The sequence below is a fragment of the Bacillus rossius genome, chromosome 1 (assembly GCF_032445375.1).
Source record: "Bacillus rossius redtenbacheri isolate Brsri chromosome 1, Brsri_v3, whole genome shotgun sequence".
NCBI classification, from domain to species: domain Eukaryota; kingdom Metazoa; phylum Arthropoda; class Insecta; order Phasmatodea; family Bacillidae; genus Bacillus; species Bacillus rossius.
Genome location: NC_086330.1, coordinates 152,380,925 through 152,393,255, shown reverse-complemented (window position 1 = coordinate 152,393,255; position 12,331 = coordinate 152,380,925).

The following is a 12,331-nucleotide window of genomic DNA, read 5'->3' as shown; positions in this document are numbered from 1 at the left end:
GATGACAGTGGGAAATCAAAGACACTCCAAAACCTAATGCAGCTACAGGCTGCGAAATACACAAGGTCAGGCAGAGAAATTAAAGTGCCATGTAATTATAGGGAAGACTAAACAAATAAGTGTAAACAAAGTGTTGTGGTGGGGACTTGAATGCCTGAAATGTGTTAAGTGTAAAAGGGAAAGATGTTGTGAGTTGAGAGTAGTTCATAGGTTGGTATGTAAAAGAGAAGCAAATAAAGATCAGTTTGAAAACACAAGTCACTACACATTAATTCCACAATTTCAAATGGTATATAAAGAGATTTATTTACAGTCATTTAATTTTTAATACATCGCAATTTGCACAGTACGTGAAAAATACCATTTTTTTTTTATATTTGGCAATGTACAAGTACGTATCTTAAAATACAACTATTTCAGTACATCTGCCCCCTAACATTTTTTTGTGTTCTAACACTAAGATAGTCAAGTTCATATCGAAAGCAAAAATAAATGCCAGTTTAGCACCTCCCCACCACCTCAAAAAGTAGCCCCCAGTGCCAGGGCCGGAACTAAGGGGGGGCATGGGGGGCATGTGCCCCGGGCGGCTAATATTAGGGGGCGGAAAAATATGAAAAGTGGTTCACTAAAACAAAATGAAACTAGTCATTAAAAAAGTTTTGAAAGTGTACATATCGCAACCAATAAGTTAGCCAAGAAATTAAGAAATTCTATTTAACTTGATTATGCATAATTTGTATATATATATATATATATATATATATATATATATATATATATATATATATATATATATATATATATTCGTACTACAAATGCGTTACTTCACTCTAAGAAACAAGTATTACCATAATTCGTTGTCTGGAGTGAGTAAAACCACTGCGATGAGAGCTGGTATCTCAAAGACCCGTTGCGCGGGTGATCACGTGGCTGAGCAAGATGTAGCCCTTTCTCTGATAAATAACCTCATTTTTCCATCCCCTACTTAGGGCGCGGTTACACGGGAGTCTGAACTACTTCAGGTGAACATGTTCAGCTGTTGAGTGCGGTTACACACAGTCTGAACATGTTTCGTTCGAGGCCATTTCCCATTTTACTTAAACAGGTTGGCAAAGTAGTTCAGATCGACATATCTTCTACATTAGCCTCTGATTGGCTGTTTAGAATATAAACAGTCTCATGCAGAAATTCAAGCTGGAAAGTGTTTCTGGCACAAGTTCGAGTAATATTTTACCGAATGCAACAAAAAAAATCAACAGATAATTATATATATATGTGTGTGTGTGTGTGTGTGTATATATATATATATATATATATATATATATATATATATATATATATACAGTAAAATTTTTAAACTTATTTATTATTATTTTTTGAGCGAGAGTACCTATCTCAGTTTTAAGAAAATTAGGATCAATTAATATATATATATATATATATATATATTAATTGATCCTAATTTTCTTAAAACTGAGATAGGTACTCTCGCTCAAAAAATAATAATAAATAAGTTTAAAAATTTTACTGTGCATGTTGTTTGAATTCCCGATTTGTAAAAAAAAATATTGAGCAATATAAAACACATTCCATTTGTGCTGATAATGCTGTATAAACAAGTGAGAATATCACGCGTTTTCTGGATACAATTACAAAATAGAGATCAACAACACAGTCATTCGTTGACAGTAGACAATCGGTATTAGAGCTAAACACACTTTTCAGCAACGCAACTACAGTGTAACCGTACACATTCTCGTTTGTAAACGTGTTTACTTAAACATGTTCACCTGAAGTAGTTCAGGGTCCCGTGTAACCGCGCCCTTAGTCGCTCCTGTGTTTTCGTACCATGTGCGTCCTTGCCTGAGGACGGGAGCAGAGAGCAGTTCCCGAAAAGTTGCTTGTTTCTGTTTTGGAAAAACTATTGTGTGTGTTTCGTCTTTTCGTTTTGTCGTGTTATTGACTCGTTTCAACTGTAGTGCTGAATTTTTTTTGGGTTCAATATTTTTGTGCTGTCATCATTTGTGGGGTTTTTATCGTTCTATTCTGTTTTGGAAAACTATTGTGTTTGTTTCGTGTTTTTGTTTTGTCGTGTTTTTGTCTCGTTTCAACCATTGTGCAGAATTTTTTTTGGGTTCAATATTTTTGTGTCGTCATGATTTGTATTTTTTTTTCGTTCTCTTAGTACATTTTTCTTTGTTTTTCTTTGTTTGTTGACCATATTCCTGTTACGGAATATTTTGTGGTGTTTATATTCTGTTGACAACAGCAATTTTTTGCTTATTTTGTGCTTTTTGTCTTTTGGTTATTTTTACTTATTTATTTATTTTATTTTTTAGTTTTCTTCTACAGAAAAAGTGCTTAGCAATGGCGTATGTCCAAAAAACTTACATCAAGTCTGCCCTGCTAAGCACAGTTGTGGTATCTGTTATGAAGTAAAAATGGAGAAATAGTGCTTTAATGTTTAACTGATAGCTGTACCTAGTGATAATCTTGAATGTTAAAGTTATTGTTTGCATATAAAGTATTTTTTCGTTTAGAATTCATTTTTGTCGGTTAAAATAACATTAAATCACACCAAACCACATAGAAATCAGTTACCATTGTCAGGATATTTGACAAGGCTTGAATTTACTAAGCCACTTTATTGTAAGTACTTATAACTGAGCCAAAATATTGTATCTGCGTAGATACCACTTAAATGCTAAGTAAAATGTAGATACTGGTTTTTGGTTAAGTAATTTCACCTCAAAATATTTTTATAATCTGTTTGTTGTGAGATTGTATGTTAGGGTCTGCTTAATTTATTTTGCAGGATTATGAAAGCATTAAACCTCATGGTTATGTTTTTAATGAGCAAATTGTTTGAAATTGCAACAATAAATCGTTCAGGATAAATATATAATTAATTACAGAATAAAAATTGTTTACATAAACAAAAAATAAGGCTAATAAGGCACTTATAAATCCAAGATATTGATCTAAACACAAGTTATAATATTACATTAACATTGAACCTGTGCATAAAGTCACACACTGTAGTAATTGCTCAAGGTTTTCATAAACTTGCAATTCACAAGATAATCAAGTCACATGCTGGAAAAAAGTTAAAGAAATCATATTATTAAAAATTAGCATCCTTGTTTACACTTAAAAATCATCACAATCGCTGACATCGTCTCGGCCTTCATTACTGGTAAGGGGAAGTGAATGCCAGAATTCCAGTCTGTTTCCAGGAATAACCGATGACCTTCCCTTCAACAACTGAAGCAAAGACCCTTTCCTCGTAACTGAGATTCCTCTCGGTCGCTCTTGTTTGTTGGGCGCAGGAATTTTACCGGATTTGGTGATTTTAATTTGCAGAAAATCCAACATATTCCACTCTTCGCGATAGGCTTTTTTGTAGAGAAGTTGTAGACTTCCTCTTTTGGCTTCAATCGTAACAATATCTTTCAGATATGGCCTATCAGATGAACTGTTTTTGACCTTTTTCAAGGACACAAAACTTTTCCACTGACAAAAGTCTTCGAGTTGCATTGTGAGAACATTAACTTTTTTTGAAGCCATTGTTACTGCTTCTTGAAAGTCACTGAAATCGTAGACTTTCGACTGCTTGTTCGTTTTCATTGATTTTTCTACACTGTGGTGGAATGAGTCAGCAGACATGAATGTGTGGCCTGGCTCAAAATACTTCACCACAATAGCATCAGCACTAATCAGACATGAGTTCACTATATATACAAAAAATGTAAAAAGTGTCCAGTTCTTGTTTTGCGATGAGCAATTGTCCATCCAGAATACAACACATTTCACATCGCGTGCCTCACTACATGATAGGAATTTGAAAACAGCGCTCACTATGTCTTCTTTCTTCCTCCCTCTTATAGCTTCATGCCAAATAATGGGGACAATATTTGACTTGCTTTTTGAACCAACAGGTGCGAAGGTTTCATTGTACACCGATAAACGGTGTGAAAAAACAACATTTTTAAACATGTCCAACCTTGGAAGCATGATGACTTTCTGCAAGTCTACACTGTAGATGATTTCATCTTCACGCAACTCTTTGGTTTTGTCTTCATTATACATCTCTCTCGCAGCAGTTGCCCTATCAATATGGAGCTTCCATTCTTGACAATCGTTATAGCTGGGATCAGATTCATTGAGAGAGTGAGGGTGCTGTTCGAAATGTTCACAGAATTCACATTCCTCGTGACCTAACTTTACGAAGGAAATATTCATCTTATTTACCTCCTCCCTGTAAAGATCATACGAACAAGAAAATCTTGGGTGACTTTTACCAAAATCATTGTACATTTTGGTAATAGTCAAGTCACTAGGTAAGTACAATATGTTTGGTGCATGTTCACGGTGGTAGTGGGATATGGATGGCTGAAATGAATTAATGTGCTCTTGAATGAGTGTCTTGTCAATCTTATTATGAGGAATTTTCCCTTTTCTGCCATCAACTCTGGGAGAAATTCCTGTCTGTTTGCACATTGATTGAATAATACTGTCATTGTTTTTACTGTAGCCTAGTGTGCTAAGAAAAAATATTTTGCACACTTTCTTCGAATATCCTTGTTCATCTTTCAGGAAGTATTCAACTGTATCTGTCCTCCTTGATGCGCACCCTGCTGTTTTTCTTTGCACGGGTTTCTTATTTGTTCCCCCAATAATGAAAGATTTCTGCTCATTACGAGACAAGTTCCAGTATTGCTCATTAATTTTAATCCTTTGATCCTCGGATATAACACTGGTACATCTCTTTTTGCACTTGCAGACTTCTTTAACAAAATGTTGGCTTTTAATTCTACTTATTTTAACACTGGCCCTTTCATTGGGTGAAAGCAGAAATTTCCTTCTTTTCCTTAGTTCACCTGTTTTGGTTAACTCTCCAGTTGTTTGCAATGTGCTACATGTAGCAATAGGTTCAAAATCATCTACTAGATGTATCTCAATGTCATCAGCATTTACTGGGACAGATTCTTCCTCATTAACTACTACTGGAACAATTTTGTTCCCGTAAGCATGTAGGCCTACAGGGTATACTTGAACCCCATTATCTCTTAGTGGATCAGATTCAACCTCATTACCAGTCACAGATAAAGTGGATTCTCTTAGTGGTTCTTGAACTGGTAGTAAATTACCATCTACATCAACAATATATTCTACTACATCTGTGGTAATTTTTGAGGAAATGGATGGACACATTACAAGTGATGTAGTCGATTTGGCCATAGTTCCACTATTTACTCGACTAGTTTCAATCGGACAGTCTTCCACAGATTCCTTAACAAATATTTCTTCACTTTCCATTTTATCTTCAAGAAGAGCTTCAGGCTTTTCAAGTGAACTGAAACAAATACATTAACTTCTATCAGATACATGATAAACACACATATTTGTAAATTTACTTGACTTTAGCAATAGTGTAAAATGTTAAGCTTTAAAATGGGTAAATATTACAATCCATAATTTTACATTATACATTTTATGGTGAGTAAGAAAATTTTCTCATTAAAACTAGATTTAAATGGTATAAAAATATGAGTGGTTCGATTATAGCACTTTATGAATAATATAGAATATTAATAGCAGGACTATAATACAACAAGAATTTAAACCAGCATACTAATTCTCAAATACTGCCTGTTTCGTAAACCTTCATTTTAAATTTGACAATCCTGAGGGACATTTACCATTTATTATACTAATGGTGAATCAGGAGTGTGGTTTCATTTCCAAGAAATTATGACTTGTATTAATTGTAACATATTGTATTAATTAAAACTTCTAGAACTGTCTGCATGTAATGAAGATATGTGAAACAGAGTACTATACACAAATATGGGCTGAGACATAATAATTTTGTAATATTTTTCACCTGTAATCATGATCATGATGCACAGTCAACACAGGTGATTTATTTATCTCCTGATTATCTCTGATTCCTGCATTTTTTGTAAAAGCAGGGATTAAGGTCACCTCTGACGAAGCATTTTCAAGCACTGGTACTACTCTTAAAGAATTTACATCTGTAGTAGTTGTAGTTGTAGGCTTTTGTGATTCCTGGCTCTCTGAAAGAGAAACATAAAACACATTTTATGAATTATGGTAGCATTTTCTACAATATTCTTGTGACACAAATGTTCGAAACTGCCTTAAATAAACTGTATTCTAATTGAATATGCTGTGCTTCAATGAATAATTGATAACATATATTAGTTATATTATATGTATTACAAATATATTATGATGAAAACCCATGGTGAGAGTATAGCTACTACACACAAAAAATAAACAATTACCACAACAATTTGTCCTAAGCACAAACAGCAAAAAAAGATTTAGAATACTGAAACACTTACCTCGTTCTTCTTTTTCAGGCACATTATTCATCTCTGCGCATAGGTTTAACATTAATTCGCTTCTACAAGCACTTTTTTCTTTGCATTTCTTTATAATAGAAGAAGATAGCATTTTAACTGTTTATTAGGCCATTGCACAAACTTCAAATGTGCAAATACTCACTATTCGTTTCTTTGTAAACAACAGTCAGGTTGACCACCATTCCTAAGACAAATTATTGTATCTTCATATTGCTAGGGAATATTATGTATGGTAACTACAACTTCTTTGGCCAAAACATTGTATATACAGAAGATACAACAAAATCGATTAGTAAACTGCAGATCAAAGAAATTGGCTTAGTAAAATATGTTCAAAATGTAGATACGACTATATTATTATATAGATTTCTTTAATAAAAACACTGCAAATAGAATATTTTACACTAGTAATAGTCTAAGTGTATCGTTGTTAGTAAGAAAATATCATCATATCATTTTTGTTAATTTTGTCAGTTACCACATCTGTGCTTAGCAGGGCAGAAGTAATGTTGAAAGTCATTGACAGATTAATTATGGAACTGAGTAACAGGTTTAAGGCTTTGGAGAACATTAACAATAAGTTTGGATTTTTTAGTGGTGTTCAAATTCATAAAATTGAAGTAGAAGATTTAAAAGACAAAGCAGCAGAATTAGGAAACACAGTGCCGATCTTAACAAAGAAGAATTCGTATTTGAAATTGAAAGTTTTAAGCACCATGTATTAACAGTAGACTATGAATTAAAAGATGCTACAGCATCAACAATGTTGAGCCTTATCTACAAAAATAAACTGGAGGAGGCACATCCTAACATTACTACTGCTCTGAGACTGTTTCTCACCCTTCCAGTTACAATTGTGTCAGGTGAAAGAAGTTTTAGTAAACTTAAACTTATTAAAAGCTATTTGAGAAGCACGATGGGCCAGCAGGGATTAACAAATCTAAGTATTATATCTATTGAACACAAACGAGCTGCTTTGATGAATTTTGATGATATTATTAACACTTTTGCAGCTAATCATGCTCGAAAAATTAAATTTTGAACTGAATTTCTTTGTATGGTTATCAATACAATATTATACTTAATTCAGAATCACATGTTCCTTATGTAATTTTAGTACTTAATAAACTTATTGGTAAGACATTAATTTTCACTGCTGTGCAAACAATAAATAATAGTTTGATAACAGTCTACTTCATTGTAGTAAAAAATGTAATTGTATTAGTTTTCCAATTAGTGTACTTGATAAATAAAAGTTCACAATTATGTATAAGTGAATGGTATCATTTCAACCACCACTTCTAACAAAAAAGGGTATTTTATAATGTTGGTAAGGAGGGGGCGGCAAATTAAGCTTTGCCCCCCCCCCTAACGAATCTCCTAGTTCCAGCCCTGCCCAGTGCACAAGCATCAACCATCTGCTCTCCTCTAGTAACGTTCCTGGTGGAGGATTATTTTTTAGCTCTTGAGAAGGAAGGAGTTTTTTTATCGAAAAGAGACTGACAGGTATGGGGGATGAACTCGTGATGAAGTGAAATTAATTATTGTGGCTAGCTTAAATTTTGTTGTACACAAAGTCAATGTAACAGTGGGTCATGGAGCACACCACCCAGAAATAACAAGTGATATTGGCTTAGGAACATCATATAGAATTTATAGGTACACAATTTATTTTGACGAATGATGATGCCAGTGTAAAACCATGCAGTGATAAATTCTGGGCGAGTCTGAAATTGAGCAAGTAGGTGGCAGAGAGTACTCTGAAGATTCCTGGCACTAAAACATTTAACAGACAAATAACGTGAATACATATTTATCTAAGCGCATTGGAATAACAATTAGCTTCACTGCTTTACTTGATATGATGATTGTGCTTCAGTACCCATCACGGGTTGGCTTGATTTACTAACACTATTGAAATTTCAGTTACCAAATTTAAAAAGCAAAACTCATTAGCAAACGAAAAAATATATGAAATTATAATAATTAAAGAAAATAATTAGCTTCGTGGAAAGAATACATTAATAAAAGGAATAACTACTTGCACTGTAACTTTCATTTTTTTTGTAAAAAGTAAAAGTTCCAGGCCCATTGAAAGTGAAAGTTACAACAAATATATTTTTCAGTATGCTACCAAATTTCACATTAAAATAAACTGATAAAGATATAAGCATAAATTAAAAAAATCTTTATTGGCTTTAAATTTCTGAATATGCTGCATTATTTAAGTGATGAACAATAAATACACAAGCAACCACAGTATGTTGCTTGTGAAATGTTAGTAAAATATGAAAGGAAATAAAGTATATGGCATTACAGAAACAATACAAGTAGCACAAGCTACTTGACAATTACACTGAAAATGTTAGTTTTAAAGAATTTCTTTACTTAGAATCATTTTACTTTGTAATAAAATTTGCAGTGCACATAAATTAAACAACATAATGCATCAACAAAAACTTTTTTTTTTTAAATACATAAATATGATGTGTAACAAGCAACAATTTAAACATAATTGAAAATACTTACTTAGAAATATAATGTCATGAAACAATATGCATTAATAAAATGTCATATGCTAACTTTGCTTCAAACACCTAATGCATTACAAAAAAATTTTCAAACTATTTACATGAAATATGCATAATCACAACCACCCCACAGTGCAACAAAGAGATACCTAAAACCTTTTTTATGACTAATGTTTAGTTTGGCATTTGTCAAGGGCATTGTTCTAAAAAAATGGGATATTATTACTAATTGGGAGGAAACTATAATTAAATTATTTACACGAACGTCGTCGTCATAACCAACATTTTTTTTTTTAAAGTGGGGTAAAGATGTGATAACAATGTTGTATCTATTAATCCTGCGTTCAATGGAAAACTTTGTTCTTTCTGAACATAACAATTAGCAATATGATTAACATTTGAAATTACTGTTTAGTAGAACACTGTTGTAACTGCATGCAATGAATCTGTCTATTGTGTCACTAACAGACAGTATAAAAAAAATGAAGATAAAAGATGGAAAGTTAATCTTGCTAATTGGATACATAACAAACTAAAGGCATTGAGATACAGTGGATACCTACATATTATGAAGGGGAAAAAACCAACTTTCCATGTTAAACTACCACCCATTGAGGTAAATAGGTATACCTAACTGATACTGATGAAGGAGAAGTGATACTGATTCATATAATGCTTAAGGTTTATCAATTTAATTGTAAAGTATTTAAGTTATTGATGTAAAATATTTAGGACACATTCTTATGTAGGCCTAAGCCTTTTACACTTCTGGAACAATGTAATGATTACATGGCATTTATATGTCAAAATATTGGCACAATTATATGCTTAGGTATGTAGTTGTTGCATAGTATAGATTGTACTCAATTTAATAAACTTGATCACAAAAATTAGCCTCCAATAGACAAACAATATTTCAAAAAAGGTTTTTACAGAGTTTGTAAACTATATAAATTTTTATTATATTTATTTTTTTATTAAATTTGCCACTGAAAGTTTTTTTACAGAAATGTACCTACCTGCAAATAATTAAAGAGACATCAGAAACATAAATTGCCACCTATGAACATTTCAGTTTTTTGGTTCTATAAGAAAAACCTTTACCAATCAAGAGTGCCGAAAAGCAAGATCTGTTTGATACATGTCAGTACATTCCAGCTGAAAAGAGGAATTTCGATGACAATTTACTAAGTGAATAATATTTTGCACCATGGTGCGTAACAGATTTTTCAGCCCCACGCCACCCATTTTCATTTCCTTATGTTTTCCTTGTTTGTCTAGCTTTATGTGAAAAATGATTTACATTAATGGGAAAAGGAAGTATTAAGTTATTATTATTATTATTATTATTATTATTATTATTATTATGTAATTTTAAATGCTGGTCGATAAATTTTTATCTCTATGCAGTTTCCACTATTTTATATTAGAAAAACATTCAAAGATTATATTGATTTTGTTGATTTTGACAGTTATCTATATATAAAACTTACCCATTAATAATTTATCAAGAAAGAATAGCAAAATTTCTTAAGCAAAGTCATTGTCAAAATTTAAGTTCCAGGGTGGTTTAAACACTTTGTTTTAAAGAGTTTTTATTTCCAATTTTTCAGGGGAGGCACTTCAAGTGAAGTCTAGACCATCACTGGATAATAAAGCAGGTGTAAATTAACCACAAATTGTTGAAACCTTTCCATTCCATTGTTTAATAATAATTAGTGTATCATATGTATCCAATTTATATTCAAAAATAATAGTAGTTATAAGCACTAAACAGTTTTTCTGTTCTACTGTAAAATGTACTTTTTGTTGGATACAATGTTGTTCGGGTGAATGATACAATTTATAAAACAGTAAAACATACATCTAAATGTATGTGTTAGAATTAACACAGTTAATAACTAACCAAAAATCTAATGTTTTTGCATTGTTTTATTACTCTCATACATATTATATATTTTTAATTATATTTCCTTTTTACTTTTACCAGTATAAACACTAGAGAGATCAAAGTTTAACATTCAATCAGAGCAGCAGGAGCAATTGTATTTGGAGATAATAAAAAAACTTAACCTTTTTTGACAATTTCCCTGCTTTTCATTCAAAGTGTGGTATTAATTATTTTTTGTTAATATTACTAGCTACTAAATAGTGAACAAGTATGCAGTAACCCTTACATTAACTTATTTTCTCCATTTTTATCACTGGTCACTTTTAAAAGGTGCTGAATATTTTAATTTCTCAAAAATTTAGTGCTTATAAAAAAATACAAATTGTTTATTAAAGGTATGTGCTTGACACATGTTATTTAATAATGGTGTATGTAAGGTGCATAGTCTGCACATGGAAGTATTGCAGACTAGTATATAAGCATGTGACTACAGTGCTGTTATCAATTTTACTAAAATATGGAAGAAATTACACACCATAAAATTATCAATATTATCAGTCATATTCAATTTTGTAATGTTAAACAGATACCATTCATTAAGTCAAAAAAAAGCTTATTTCTCACGCATTGAGAATGTATAAACATTACTGTTCTGTACTGAAACAAAGATTTGAGGTGTGATGATAATTAGCTTCATAAAAAAAATCATTACCACCAATAATTTAACAGAAATAAAACAAATTCAACAAGGAAAGTAAATTTACAAACTGGTATACAAAATTTGCAACTTATCCAGTACCTACATCTTAACAGAATGAACTAATACAGACTAACATTTTTCAGGGGTGGCGATCGCAAATGTCAGGAAATAATTTTTGCTCAGGGATGGTAAAGTGACTAGGCTGTTATAAAATGCATCAAGTTACACAACAAAAAATTAGCCAATTTTCTAAGAGTCTTGAGTGATTTCTCATAAAAGTTTACCTTCTGCCAAGAATAATTTCAACTTTTCAAAGTCACAGTATTATTTAAACCTAATTATTTGTGAGAATAGAAATCAAGTTCTTCTAGTAGGCCCTACTGATTTTTTTCAAAAGCCAAAATGTTGCATTGGCCCAAAAGTGCATTTCCAAGCATTTCAGATGGGAGAATATTTACATTTAAAACATTTGAATTTCACCATGCAACAGTTTCATCTATCATCACTGCCTAACAGGGAAGAGGATATTGGAAAATACCTATACCCAATTCCTAGTATCCTGCAAAATAAGAGATGCTCTTTGATTTTGTAACTGCACTTTATATAAGATTTATTTTGTGATTGGAATTGTTTATCTTAGATTACAGTAAAAAGAAAACATTTTTTGGCTGTTATATTAACAAGTTTTTAGTCTATAAAACATTTAAATGCTACTAGAAATTTTAGACCATACCAAAAATCATCACCCTTTGACTTTTTCATGAAATAAAATCATGGTTTGGGCCTTTTCACTGCATTTTTTTTAGCCTTTTAACCA